Here is a 12,684-nt window from a genome sequence, read left to right on the forward strand (position 1 = left end):
TGTCTTTTAACGTTCCGTAGAAAGACTTAATTTTGATTGGCTGGTGGTCGTTTAATGTATACGTGTTTAGCTATGATTCGATATACCTATGGAAAATCATTCATGGTTTTAAATGAAATGTCCTAAATTATGGGTCTAATCTTGAACGTGTCTTAACTGAATTCATAAACTAACCGAAAATTTTATTTAAAATAATATCTAATTATACAAACCAAACACCTTATTTATTAAAGAATTATTATTATTTTTGAAACTCGGGTTCAAACATCAGATATTATCTTAGTGAAGATAAATTATTGTTATCTTTGAACGTATAATATATCATATTTTTATAAATATAATAATAATAATAATAATAATAATATTTAATTTGAAATTTATTAAAATAATTTCCTAATAACTTCTCCAACAAATACTTTTACAAAAAGCCGAATCAAATACAACCAGCCCCCCTAGTGTATGATTTTCTTTTCTTTTTCAAACATACAAAATATTGTTTATACAACAACAATTAAAGTTTGAAAACCATTCATAGATTATATGGGGCTTGAGATTTGCTGTGAAGACATAAAAGAAAAGTATCTGAAGCAGTTGTAACAATGCTACTACGGGTACCATTTTGTTGTTGATATATCATCAACTGGTCATCACTTTGCCTATTTTCCTCGCCCACCTTGGAAGCCTTTGTAAATCTGCGGCCATAAAACCTCAAAATATCAATGATTCAACTATCGGCTGAGTTAAAGGAAGTCCACCTTCTGACATCCCTACGACAGTGGCCATACTCGGCCGGAGTACAGGCTCTTTATGAACGCAACACAAAGCAATCTGCACTAATTTCTCCACTTCTTTATTGTTTACTCGCCCCTCGAGTCTGGGATCTGCGAGCTCCAAGTATCTACCTTGTCCATGCATCTCCAGTGCAAATAGCGGAAAATAAACCAATCCTATTACCGATGATGATGAGGAGTTGTTGGCTCCACCGCTGTTGATTCCATTGCTTGTAGGTTGTTTGATCTCAAGGAGCAGTTTTTCCTACCGCTCATCAGTTCAAGCAGAACCATCCCGAAGCTATAAACGTCGATTTTCTTGGAAATGGCGGACTTTGTAAGCCATTCGGGTGCAAGATAGCCTCGAGTGCCTCTCATTATTGTGAAGAGACTGGATTGTTCCGGTGTTAGAAGCTTTGAGAGGCCGAAATCAGAGATCTTCGCTTGGAAATGATCATGTAAAAGAATGTTTTCTGGTTTAACATTGCAATGAATGATCTTATGCTCGCAACCGCCGTGCAAGTAGGCGAGCCCACGAGCGGTCCCGAGTGCTATATCGAGTTTTTCTTACCATTCCAAGGCCGAACCATTTTCGAAGAGGGGTCGATCCAATGAGCCTCGGTCCATATACTCATACACCAAAAACCTTTGTCTTCCGTGGGTACAAAATCCTCTTAGTTTAACCAAATTGACATGGTGAATGTTCCCTATTACTGCAAATATAGTTTTATCAGGGAGTGTGCCTTTGTATACAACACTGAAGCCATCTGCTCCTATTTGGGTCTTGAAATTCTCGGTGGCTAATTCGAGTTCTTTGTAATTGAACTTCTGGGGCAAGCTGGAATGCTGAAGCCATCCAGATCATCTGAATCAAACGAGTTTTGGTGGCCTAATTTTATCTCTTCAGACTTGTTGAATCTCCAACTTTCCACCAGAGGAAAATCAGAGCAGCTAAGAGGAAAATGCCAGTGAAAGGTAAGAGCACAATGGCAGCCATGGGGAAGTTTTAGCTTCGATTGCTATCATTGTTGTAGTCCAACTCCAACGACTACTTTAATATACCCTTGAAGATCATCTTCAACGGTATTGCTTAATATAACAGAGCCTAATTCATTTTCAAGCACATAACAAGAATGGAAGAATTTTTGTAGAAAATTCCCAAGCATGCACAGTTCCCCGAGCATAAATCTTGACAAATAGAATAGTTTACACCGTATATTTCAGGGTGAGAGAAAATAATAGAAAAATACTCCATGCCAGAGCCTAGTTTCATATATGAAATATCTGAGGAATTTGACTTGGTAACAGTGACATTATTGGTTGAATCACATGCAGTTAGCAAAGAATAAGAGAGATTATTTGGAAAACAACCATTAATATTTTGTGAAGCTTGGATGAAAACCAAGGGACATGAATATCGGGGGCAATCGAGGTTGAAGTAGAGGTGCATAATCCCATTTTATGACAACTGGTCGAATTTGACAACCATCAATGGGGCCAAAAAAATTCCTGAACCCATTTGCCACTAGAAAAACTGCTTACATAAAACTGACCTGAAATACCTAACTTGGAAATCAGAAAGTGGGTCGTCGATAAGTTAACCCAGATTGCAACAACCGATCCGTTCCGACCCAGGAGATAAAGTCTTGTTTCGTTTATTGCCATGTACTCAACAACATAGTTCAAGTTAATATAAGCACTGGTATCCATCGACAGTTGCTAATACCTCTGTTGATGCCACTACAATATGTTGAAAATATAAGTTGCACCGAAAGTACAACTTTGAAAGAAAAGAAAGGTATGGCAATTTTTCAACAATTAGGCACCGAATGGTACATAGTAAAGAGAGCTTGATTTTGTTGAAAAAATTAAATGGGATAATCATAAACTTTAGTCCCTAGACTTTAGGGTATTTATAAGATTAGTAATTAAGCTTCAACTATAAATACCCTAGCTCATTTAGCTTCAAAATCATCCCAAACCATTCTAGCTTTCTCCCAATACTAGAGAATTTAGAGAGTTTCTTGAGAGTTGTTTTCTCCTTTTTATCAAGAGAATTGTTATTGTTTTCTCCTTGGTAGATCTAGAGAAGTTGTAATTCTTATTTCTTATAGTAAAATTCTTCTACCGTTGCCCGTGGTTTTTACCCTATATTATTTAGGGGTTTTCACGTAAAATTTGTGTCTCTTTTATCTTCATTTTTTTTTCCAAATTATCAGTTGCGATTTTGCTCTATTTGATAGTCGTATTCCGCAACAATTGGTATCCGAGCCAGATTTGAGTGTGTAATATCTACAACTGTGAAAAGAATGGTCACTTGAAGAATGATTGTTGGAGTCTAAATAAAAACTTCAATCCACAAGGTAATACCGCAAACACTTCAGATGATGGAGATGTTATGTTGTGAAGCGTCAACCACCGTGGAAGGTAGAAAAAATTTTGTAGATATATGGCTAATTGATTCAGGAGCAACATATCACATGACCTCAAGAAGAGAATGGTTCCATCATTATGAACCTGTCTCAGGAGGATCTGTGTATAGTTACAATGATCATGCCTTAGAGATCGTTGGCGTGATAACCATCAAATTGAAGATGTATGATGGAACAATTAAAGTTGTTCGAGATGTGTGGCACATGAAAGGCCTGAAGAAAAATTTATTATCCTACGGATTGTTGGATAATAATGCAAGAAAGATTGAAATACGGAAAGGAATCATGAAGGTGTTTCGTGGAGCGCTTGTGGTGATGAAAGGCGAAAAGATAGCAGCAAACTTGTATATGCTGAAGAGAGAGACTTTGCTAGAAGCAGAAGTCTCTGTTGCCTCATGTAGCTCAGATTCTGCAATGCTATGGCATCAGAAACTTAGACACATTTCAGAACAAGGAATGAAAGTCCTTGTGGAGAAAAAGCTACTTCCAGGCTTAACAAAGGTATCACTTACTTTGTGTGAGCATTACATAACAAGTAAGCAACACCGATTGAAATTCAACACATCAAATTCTAGAGGCAAAAGTGTTCTAGAATTGGTTCACTCTGACATATGGCAAGCACCAGTTACATCCTTAGGCGGAGCAAAATATTTTGTCTCATTTATTGATGACTACTCCAAGAGATGTTGGGTGTACCCTATTAAGAAAAAGTCAGACGTGTTTTCAACTTTCAAAAACTTCAAAACGTGGGTGGAACTTGATTCTGGAAATAAGATCAAGTGTTTCAGAAAAAATAATAGAGAGAATACATAAGTGAAGAATTTGATGACTTTTGCAGGAAAGAAGTCATCAAAAGACAGTTCATAGTGGCGAACACTCCTCAACAAAATGGAGTGACAGAGCGGATGAACATAACCTTTTTAGAAATAACAAGAGCAATGTTGAGGGATGCATGCCTAGAAAAATCATTATGGGCAGAAACAGTCAATACCGCCTGTTATTTGGTGAATCGAGCTCCATCAACTGCAATAGAGCTGAAGACACCAATGGAGATGTGGACTGGTAAACCAACTGATTATTTAAACCTCCATGTATTTGGAAGTATTGTGTACGTGATATACACTCCAAGAAATTTCAAAGCTAGATCCAAAATCCAGGAAATGCAAATTCTTGGGGTATGCTGATGATGTAAAGGGGTATCGCTTGTGGGATCCCACTGTCCGCAAAGTGATCATCAACAGGGATGTTATCTTTGTAGAAGATAAACTACAAAGAAAAGAAGATGATGATAACGTTGAAAAGTCAGAGACTACACATAATGTGGAAAAGGAGGTTGAACAAGGAGATTATTCTGAAGCAGAACCAGCACATGATGAACAAGAACCAGAGAGTTCTGAAGCTCCAAACTCGTCAATCAGATAGTGTGAGAAAACTTCCCAATTGGCACTCAGATTATGTTATAGAAGGTAATATTGCATAATGCCTTATAACAAGAACGGTGAGTCATCAACATACCAGGAGGCAATAAACAACTCAGATGCTTCACTGTGGATGATGGCGATGCAAGAAGAAATTGAAGCTCTTCATAAAAATAATACATGTGACCTTGTGCCACTACCACAAGGAAGGAAGCCAATTGGAAATAAATGGGTCTTCAAAATCAAGCGAAATGGACGATCAAGTGGAGATATATCGTGCAAGACTGGTGGTCAAAGGATATGCTAAAAAAGAAGGTATATATTTCAATGAAATCTTTTCTCCTGTTGTTCGACTAACAACAGTTCGAGTAGTCTTGGCAATGTATGCTAAATTGAATTTATATCTAGAGCAGCTAGATGCTAAAACAACTTTTCTTCATGGAAATCTTGAAGAAGAGATTTACATGCTCCAGCCTAAAGGTTTTAAAGAAAAAGAAAAGAAGAACTTGGTTTACAAGTTGAACAAATCTCTGTATAGTATAGGTGCCAAGGTTATAAGATTTGATTCCTTCATTATGTGCCTTGGATGACTTAATGCATACCTATTTCAAGAGGTTTGGTGATAACGATTTTGTTATATTGCTGTTATATGTGGATGACATATTGGTTGCAGGACCCAACAAAGATCATATTGAAGAATTGAAGGCACAACTGGCTAGGGAATTTGAAATGAAGGACTTGGGATCAGCAAACAAGATTGTAGGTATGCAAATACACCGAGACAGAAGTAATAGGAAGATTTAGCTTTCACAAAAGAATTGCTTGAAGAAAATCTTGTCACGATTCAACATGCAAGATTGTAAGCCAATTTCTACCCCTCTTCTTATTAACTTCAAATTATCCTCCAGTATGAGTCCTAGCAGTGAAGAAGAGAGGATGGAGATGTCTCGAGTGATGTATACATCGGCAGTGGGAAGTTTAATGTTCGCTATGATATGCACAAGACCAGACATTGCACAAGCAGTGAGAGTGGTTAGTCGGTACATGGCGAATCCAGGCAAAGAGCATTGATATACAGTAAAGAGGATCCTGAGATACATCAAAGGGACCTCAAATGTTACATTATGTTACGGAGGATCAAACTTACTTATCAAATGGTATGTCGATTCTGACTATGCAGAAGATTTGGATAAAAGCAAATCTACTACATGATATGTGTTCAAAGTTGCTAGTGGAGCTGTAAGCTGGGTTTCAAAATTGCAGTCAGTTATGGCTACATCCACAACAGAGACAAAATATGTAGCAGCTACACAAGCCAGTAAAGAAGTAATCTAGTTGAAGATGTTATTGGAGGAGCTTGGACACAATTAAGAGTATGTCTCTTTATTTTGTAACAGTCAAAGTGTCTTACATCTAGCAATGAATCCAATATTTCATTCAAGGAGAAAGCACATATGAGTTCAATACCATTTCATTCGTGAAAAGCTGGAAGAAGGGACGGAAGATATGTAGAAGATCCATACCAAAGACAACATAGCAGATTGTTCCAATCAAAGCTTCAAGTGGGAGATTGTTGAAAATATAAGTTGCACCGAAAGTGCAACTTTGAAAAAAAAGGTATGGCAATTTTTCAACAATTAGGCACCGAATGATGTATAGTCAAAAAGAGCTTGATTTTGTTGAATAAAATTAAATAAGATAATCATAAACTTTAGTCCCTAGACTTTAAGATATTTATAAGATTAGTCCTTAAGCTTCAACTATAAATACCCTAGCTCATTTAGCTTCAAAATCATCCCAAATCATTCTAGCTTTCTCCCAATACTAGAGAATTTAGAGGGTTTCTTGAGAGTTGTTTTCTCCTTTTTATCAAGAGAGAATTGCTATTGTTTTCTCCTTGGTAGATCGAGAGAAATTGTAATTCCTATTTTCTCATAGTGAAATTCTTTTACCGTTGCCTGTGGTTTTTACCCTATATTATTTAGGGGTTTTCCATGTAAAATTTGTGTCTCTTTTATCTTCATTTTTATTTTTCCAAATTATCAGTTGTGATTTTGCTTTATCTGATAGTCGTATTTTGTAACACAATATTGCATCAAAACCAGTCACAACTAATTTGTATTCGTCGGTCGACAAGTTACTTACAGAGATAACACTTGACAGATTCGTACCGACCGAGAGCCGTTGTTCGAACACAATCGTATCCCTAGGATAATGGAAGCTTTCTATAAAGAACCATTGGATTGATCGAGCAAAACAAGATTTCCCATATCAGTCAACGTTAATGCACAAACTGTAGCTTGTAACAGTGGGGTTGACCATTTAAGATCATCATCTGAATTAGTAACGCTAATTCCTGTCACAGAAAAATCCTTTCACCGGAGCTAGAGACGGAAGAATCACGATTGGCTGACCAGATGATGGTGTTGGATTCAACGTGTATGATGCATAAGTAAAAGTTGGTTTCCTGAGTTTTTGGATTTTAGATGGAAGCTTTGAATGTTCCGTTACGGGAGAACAAGAAGGATCCATTGTTTTCAATGAAAATGAAGTGTGAAGCAGTGAAGTTTGGGTAGATAAATTCAGAAAAAGAAGCCCCGGAGATAGAAAAATGATAGGAATCAAGGAAAGAGATGATGATGATGATGAAGAGAAGAAGAAGAAGAATGATCCCATTACAGATGGAGAAGAGAAGTTAACAGTGAAGACTTTGTTGACAACAATGGCGGAGTATGCGTTTGCCTACGGTTTTTGTTTATTGGTCGTCGGTGCTCTACTCAGCAGGTGTTGACCAAGCGATGTGCTATACCAGAGTGATCACCATGCCAGTGAAAGAGTTTTACTCCAATATATCCGAGCCAAACCAGCATACTGTGACGGTTCGCGGCATTTCTATTCGTTTACTCCTTCTGCCATTAATCGTTATTTTAAACTGCAGGTTGCTGAAGACCACCATGCCAGTTTCGCTCAAGAAGCTGACAATGAAACATACCAAGGCATCCTGGAAGACCTTTGTTTTCCCGATTCTCAATAGAACGGTCAGCAAATGAGCCGTAAGACCATGGACCATGAGAGGCTGCTCCCGCAAGTGAAGTTGTGGAATCATTTCATGAAGCACAAACTTTTACCCACGTCCTACAACATTACCGTGTCCTGCCAGTGGATGCTCTTGTTGCATTCAATCATATTCGGACGAGCCATTGATGTAGGGAAAATTATCGTGGAATAGGCTCATCTGTGCCTGAAGCGACCTGCGAGTGCCTTGGTATTTTCGAATCTCATCACCGCCTTATGCCGAAAGAAGAAGGTTCATGAAGAAGTGTTTGATGAGATTTTACCGGGTATTGCTGGAATTACCAAAGTGAAGATCCTTTTGTTGTTGGGATTGAAGGAATCAAAGGGGAAGGAAAAAGAGGGTTTCACATCTCGCGTTTTACCATCTCCACATGCCAAGGCAAATTCAGATGCCCTAGAGCAGGCAATCCAGTGCACTCAAGAGCATGTCGGGCAGTTGTCTGACAAACTGATGACATATTTCGCCTATGCCAAACGTCGAGATGAATTTCTCACCAGCGCCTTGATGGAATTCCTCCCGCACACAAACTTCACCATTCATGTCTTCCCTGGCATACTCGTGCCACAGAATGAGGACGCCGAGGCATATGCAGAAGCACCTCGTCATGCCAATACCGATGCCCCTTAATCGCATGGTATAGAGAGTCCCCAGCCTGCTAAACCTGAAGAGCCTGCTGACGTTGAAGAGCCCAAAGACCCTGATCTTGTCCATGTTATACCACCCGATGCCGATCAAGAAGTCAACCTCCAACTCGCTCATTATCCAAAATCTCCCCAACATGTTGAATCCTTGACGGCAAAACACCCTGATATACCGCAACTTGCTGCACCAATAAAAGAAGAGAACCCTGAAGTACTATTCCCTACCGAGTCAACCGATGAGCCACAATTCGATATGCCACAGTAAGCTCCTTTGCGTAGGAGTCGACGTCGCCTTAGGAAGGCATCTCAGCATCAGGAGCCCCCGCTCCCAGCCGTTCCAGAAGGACCCAGCACTCCTCCAGCCGCACCTGTGTCTGACTCTGAGCATTCTAGCCCCGCCAAGCTGAGAAAGTGCACTCGTCGCACAGCCGCTACACCACCACCCGCTTAAAGTCAATGTACCTTGCATTAGCATTGCATTCATAGTTGTAGTTTCGTTTTCCTTAGTTTTAGTAAGCATTTATGACAATGCTTCTCTCAAGTTTGGGGTAAGTAGGGTTCTCGCATCACTTCATGATAGTAGTAGTAAAATACATATGTCATGACATTAGTAATTGCCTGAATAGTTTTCTGGAATTAATTAAGGATGCCAGATGATGATGAGTTTGATGGCTAGGATAGAATGTACATGTCTGGTTAAGGATGATAGAACCAACTCTAGGACTTGCTTCTTTGAAACCCTTGATTACACGATTGTATGTTTTCCATGCTTGAGAAACTTATAAATCTTTTATAAGAGAATTCTTAAAATGTCGTGGCATAAAACTTTGACTGTTGAACGCCCCGTTTCTATGCTTAAAAAAAGAAAAGAAGTTTGAAGTTTTGAATAAATGCCTAGGCATATCTGTAGAGGGATACTCCGCTATGCCATGGCATATGAGTGAATGAAAGATGTCACGGGATGACTCCATCTGACTAGCTCTGGGGTGGAATGTATGCTCCCTTTCACCTAGAGTGTGGGATGATAGAGTGATGGGCTGACTCCCTTCGTAGCAGAACTAATAAAAGAAAAGAAAGGCAAGGTGGGAGTAGATTTTGAAAATGTCATGGCAAAGTAAGAAATCTTGCTTAGAAAATTTTTAAGTTTACTAAGCATGGATTAGATACAAAAACGCACACGCACACAAAAAGAATCTTGCCCTATGGGACAATACTAGATTTCTTGACCTAGTCTAGCATGTTGAAGCCATATGTGCTGAGGGCTGAAATTTTATTCCATGAAAATATATGGTTTATGAACTTGTCATGGTATTTTTGTTTTACTTATTACAATCCATTGCTTAAGGACAAACAATAGCTTAAGTTTGGGGGTGTGATAACTCTGTAAAAGGCCACATTTTGGGACCTTTTAACTTAAGTTATTGAATGTCTAAAGGCTCATTTAGAACCATGTAGAGGCATTTAGAAGCATTTAGTTACATGTGGTGGATTTCGGTTTGTCGAGGCATTTTATTTTTACAGTGGTGTTGCTTTATGGGAAAGGTACTTGTCTGATGATGTGCAGGTATTGAGAGCAAGGAAAAGAGGAAAGAAAATTTCGTGACATAAGGAGATTGCTGAGAAAAATGAATTTTCCAAGTTCAACCGACATTTCGAAAGTGCTTAAAGATATTTTTGAAGTCAGTTATATCCAACTGTCTGAGAGCTCTGCCCGAGAAATCCACCTCGAAGATACGCCTAGAGGGATCGGCACTGCAACCGCCGGTTCTGCTGATGACGCCGCCTAACCCTGTATATCATATCTGCCCTTGGGCGCCTACAACGGGATTATGTCGATCACTCATGCCAGCTACCCAGGTTGTATCATCACCTGTCTTGCCCGACTCCCAAGCAAAATTAACCATGGTTTGGGAAAGTCAACTCTTAGTTCAAGGGTTAATTTTCCCCTATAAATAGATGATGAAGCCATATTTTTAGAGACTTTAGTTCCACATAGATTTGAGCTTAAAAAGTTATAGAGAGAAAGTCTCATCTTTCTCCGTCAATCCTACTTACCGTGGCATTTCTCCTTGACAAGCCTGAGGGAGTGGCGTTCTAAGTATCCGAGAGGAGCCAGTCCGCTGGGAGCAGTTCTTGGTGGCCGAGAAGAGCATTGGGCAGTGCACGTCGAAGGCTTACTCTCCTCCCCTTTGTTCTTTTCTTTCATATTTTGTTATTGGGTTGTAAGGAACGAATGAAACTTGTCTTGAACTTGTTTATTTCGAACCCCACCATGAACTAATCCTATTTGGTGGGAGTTCTCTTGGATGTATAAGTTTTATTTTCAATGAATGGTTGTTTTATTATGCTTTAATTTGTTTTGTTTATGAAACTTAATGCTTTGAGGTTGTAGGAGCTACGAGAGTAGCCTTTCCTTAGAAGGTGCTTAGGGTTCGAGAGAATGCCTAGGTAGTTTATCTTTAGTCTTCGAGAGAAGCTAGGGAGGAATTACATAAACAACAGGTACTAGGTAGTAACTAGGCCTAATTCACCTTAGAGATAATGATAGGATTTCATTCCACTAAAAGGAGTAGAGCATAACTGATAGGTTAGATGTTAATGTTGCCACAAAAAGGTATTGCCGAGACATATCCTGTTGTCTGAACTAATAGGATCACTGCAAGGGTTTACGCCAATCAGATTTGCCAGGGCATTTTTAATCTGTCGAGTCCCTTACTAGAGATAGCTTAGGGCACTTCAGTAGACTCTGTCGGGCAGGTTAAGTATAGAGGAAATACCATTCGGAGAAATAGACTTAGATTTTCCTAGTGACTCTCATCACTCCCATTGTTGCTTGTCGTGTGAGAAAACTAAAGTCCTATAAATTAAATCCAGTATTTACATTGTATTTTGCCTTGACATTTTCATCTGCTTGCATGTTTCACAATTCAATTTGCCACGACATATCCATTTTTTACCAAACTGCCATTATCCCATTTCCACATCAGTCATTTCATTTTGCCACAACATTATCATTTGCATGTACCATCATTAACTTTACTTAGGTGACAAAGTAAAGTGCCTTGACAAACCTATTTGATTTCCCCAATTCCCTGTGGAGACGATACTATACTTATCACTTTATTACTTGTTCGATTGTGTATACTTGCACACATATCTGCACCCATATTAAGTACTCACAAAGAACGGACAACGTTGTTTGAGTGCATTCAAATAAGCATTGGGCGGAGTTGGCCGGTGATGGAGGAGAGCAAGCGGCGAAGGTAACATGTGAGGGAGAGGGAGTGGTGAGAGAAATGTTTGATATTATTTTAATAATTAAAATATTATTTATTTAATTTATTTTTATTTATTCAGTTTGAAAAAAAAATTAAAATGAAGTTGTGACGTGTCTTGTTTTGATTAGTTATGACTTTTTTCTTTAATGGTGTTAATTATTTGGGGTTAACTGGTTAAAAATTTATAGTTGAAATGATAAAATGTCTCGAAAAATACTTTATGAGACAAATCGGTAAAAAAATATAATTCAAGGTGTAATTATATATTTAAACCTAAATAATAATAATTTTTATACTATAAATCATTATAGCACATGGAAATAATAATAATAATTTTTAATTAATATAAATTGTATGATTTAAAATAAAATCATACAAAATATAATTCTAAATCTAAGTGAATTAGAATTAAAATTAAATTTAAGAAGTATAAATTTGAAAAGAAGAATAAAAAATGTGACCTAAGTTGCTTCTATCCCTGGATTAGGCTGGCCATTCAGGCATCCAAAGCTTGGTCAAATTAACATATTATATAAAGAGAAAATAACTTGAGTGACCCAAAATGTCTTATAATATACGATTTTAACCAACATTTTTTGGATTTACAAAAATAACCAATGAATTCACAACTCAATTTCGAATTCGCAACACGAAAGCCAATTTTGCAACACCGTTTCCAAATTCGTAACTCGAATTTGACAATTTCGCAACACGAATTTCTTTTTCGCAAATCGATTTTTAAATTCACAACACGAGTTTCCTTTTCGCAACAAGATTTTCTAATTCACAACGCGGGGTTAAATTTCGCAACACGAATTTTGTTTTCGCAACTCGATTCTTCGAATTCGCAATGCGAATTTAAATTTCGTAACTTAGCTTTTAATTTCGCAACGTAAATATTTTGGGTATATAAACTACGCAGCAACAACAAATCATAACTTAAACCCCTAAATCACAACTCAGTTCATCTCCATCTCTCACTTTCTCCGACGACATCAGTCTCAATTCTGACAAAATTCATCCCCATCTCTAATCTTTTCAACATAATTTTATTTCTATATAATTTTTC

The 12,684-nt window shown here is 38.0% G+C and overlaps 1 pseudogene; it reads right to left on the reverse strand.

Annotated features, from left to right (window-relative positions):
* Positions 1-536: 536 nt before the first annotated feature.
* LOC120195072 lies at positions 537-7,102 on the reverse strand (annotated as a pseudogene).
* Positions 7,103-12,684: the final 5,582 nt, after the last annotated feature.

The sequence above is a fragment of the Hibiscus syriacus genome, unplaced genomic scaffold, assembly GCF_006381635.1.
Source record: "Hibiscus syriacus cultivar Baekdansim isolate YM2019G1 unplaced genomic scaffold, ASM638163v2 tig00117005_pilon, whole genome shotgun sequence".
NCBI lineage: Eukaryota > Viridiplantae > Streptophyta > Magnoliopsida > Malvales > Malvaceae > Hibiscus > Hibiscus syriacus.